We start from the raw sequence: 2,636 nt of genomic DNA, 5'->3' as shown, positions 1-2,636 counted from the left end.
CAGACATAATTAGAGCAGCTGTTGGGGTTCAGGCAAGGGCAGAGTGAGGCCTCTTCCACAAGGGAAATAAAGGGAGGAGGGGAATCCGTGTTTCCTGACAGGAGAGAGGAAATCTGAACTGAAAATGGCTACCAAGCATCTACTTGGGTGTTCTTCCTTTGTTAACCTGGTCCCATTGCCTACCCTGAAAGGGGGTGGGGGAGGGGACTGTGAGTGGAATTAGCAAGAGTCTAAATTTAGAGAAGATCAAAGAAAAAAATTCTTTCCTGGCAAAGCATGCAATTATCTACTCCTGCAGGAAACTATTGAGGCAAATTGAAGCAAGAAGAATTTGGAAAAAAGGATTAGGGGCTTGTCTGAGTAAGAAAGGGTTCCCAACTCAGTTCCCAACAAAGATAACAATTACAGGGCCAATTAGTCCCCTGGTGTCAGGGCAGGCACTGAGCTCTGACTGGGGTCAGAGAATGAATTGCCTATAGGACAATACAGCAACACCCAATTTTCGAGATGCATTACCACATTTTTCCCCCCTTTAATTCTTCTGAAGAATATGAGTGGAAAACACTTCAGGTAGTACAGTGTGACTTGCTTCCGGTTTGCATTTGGGATGTGAATCATCAGTGGAAACTGGCTCAGACCTGTAAGCCTAGCTACTCCAGCGGCTGAGATTTGAGGACTGTACTTTAAAGCCAGCCTGTGTGAGACTCTTATCTCCAGTCAACCATCAAAAAGCTGGAAGTGGGGCTGGGGATATAGCCTAGTGGCAAGAGTGCCTGCCTCAGATACACGAGGCCCTAGGTTCGATTCCCCAGCACCACATATACAGAAAACGGCCAGAAGCGGCGCTGTGGCTCAAGTGGCAGAGTGCTAGCCTTGAGCGGGAAGAAGCCAGGGACAGTGCTCAGGCCCTGAGTCCAAGGCCCAGGACTGGCCAAAAAAAAAAAAAAAAAAAAAAAAGCTGGAAGTGGAGCTATGGCTCAAGTGGTGGTAGAACGCAAGTGTTGAGTGAAAAAACTCCAGAGCAGTGCTCAGGTTCTGAGTTCAAGTCCCTAGAACCCACAGTATACGGGAACTTGGGGTCCTTTTCCCTAGCAGCCAAATGGCTTAGAACGGATTGCCTAACTTGGTAAACTTCCTTTGTCTCTTCAATAAAGCAACCTTACAACCTTAATGTTATCCTAATCCTGTCTCCTCCCCCCTCCCCACCTCTGGCTGTAGCTTGCTCACTTGCTCTCTCTTCACAGCCTGGGAGGACTAAAACAAGTCCTCCACAAAAGCATTCAAAATAGCGTTGCTCTAGTCACACATAAAGAGAAGCCCCTCCTCCCCAATTTGGATTTGGGAATCCATATTTCTCCAGTGACCATCACCTCCTATTTGCATAAACCATGTCACTTACGAGTCATTATGCCAATCAGCTTATTCCTGCTACATTGTTGTTAATGAAGTTAGATTTTGTCAAAAAGCTCAAAACAGAACTACCATAGGATTTAGCAGTAACACTCTTGGGCAGATACGCGAAGGAATTTAAGTCAGAATACAGTAGAGAGACCCAGAAAGGCTACAAATCAAAGAAAGGTTGGACAAATGGAACTGCATCAGACTGCAGAGCTTCTGCACGGCAAAGGACATAGCTCGCAAGATAAACAGCCCACAGACTGGGAGAAGATCTTTACCGGCCATTCAACTGACAAAGGCCTCATCTCTAAAATATATGCAGAACTAAAAAAATTACCTTCTTCCAAAACAAAACCGCAAAGAACCAATAGCCCCCTCATCAAGTGGGCTAAAGACTAACAAAGAGACTTCTCTGATGAGGAAATGAGAATGGCCAAGAGACATATGAAAAAGTGCTCTACATCACTGGCCATAAAAGAAATGCAAATCAAAACAACATTGAGATTACATCTCACCCCAGTAAGAATGTCATATATCAAGAAAACTAACAATAACAATTGTTGGAGGGGATGTGGCCAAAAGGGAACCCTACTCCATTGTTGGTGGGAATGTAAACTGGCCACTCTGGAAAGCAGTATGGAGATTCCTCAGAAGGCTAAATATAGAATTCCCTTATGACCCAGCAGCCTCACTTTTGGGTATTTATCCAAAAGACCACAAACAAAATCACAGTAATGCCACCAGCACAACAATGTTCATCACAGCACAATTTGTCATAGCTAGAATCTGGAACCAACCCAGATGCCTCTCAGTAGACGAATGGATCAGGAAAATGTGGTACATATACACAATGGAGTTTTATGCCTCTATCAGAAAGAATGACATTGCCCCATTTGTAAGGAAATGGAAGGACTTGGAAAAAATTATACTAAGTGAAGTGAGCCAGACCCAAAGAAACATGGACTCTATGGTCTCCCTTATTGGGAATAATTAGTACAGGTTTAGGCAAGTCATAGCAGAGCATCACAAGAGCCCAATAGCTATACCCTTATGATCACATAAGATGATGCTAAGTGAAATGAACTCCATGTTATGGAAACGATTGTTATTTCACAGTTGTAACTACTTTCAACGTCCCATGTGTATCTGTAGCTTCTATTATTGATGATGTTCTTGTATCACCTTCCTGTGGTTGTACCTACACTATCTCTGTAATCTTATCTGAGTATATTGGAAAC

This window comes from Perognathus longimembris, chromosome 25 (genome assembly GCF_023159225.1).
Source record: "Perognathus longimembris pacificus isolate PPM17 chromosome 25, ASM2315922v1, whole genome shotgun sequence".
Lineage (NCBI taxonomy): Eukaryota > Metazoa > Chordata > Mammalia > Rodentia > Heteromyidae > Perognathus > Perognathus longimembris.
The sequence above is the reverse complement of the archived record's forward strand: the minus strand, read 5'-3'. Positions refer to the sequence as shown.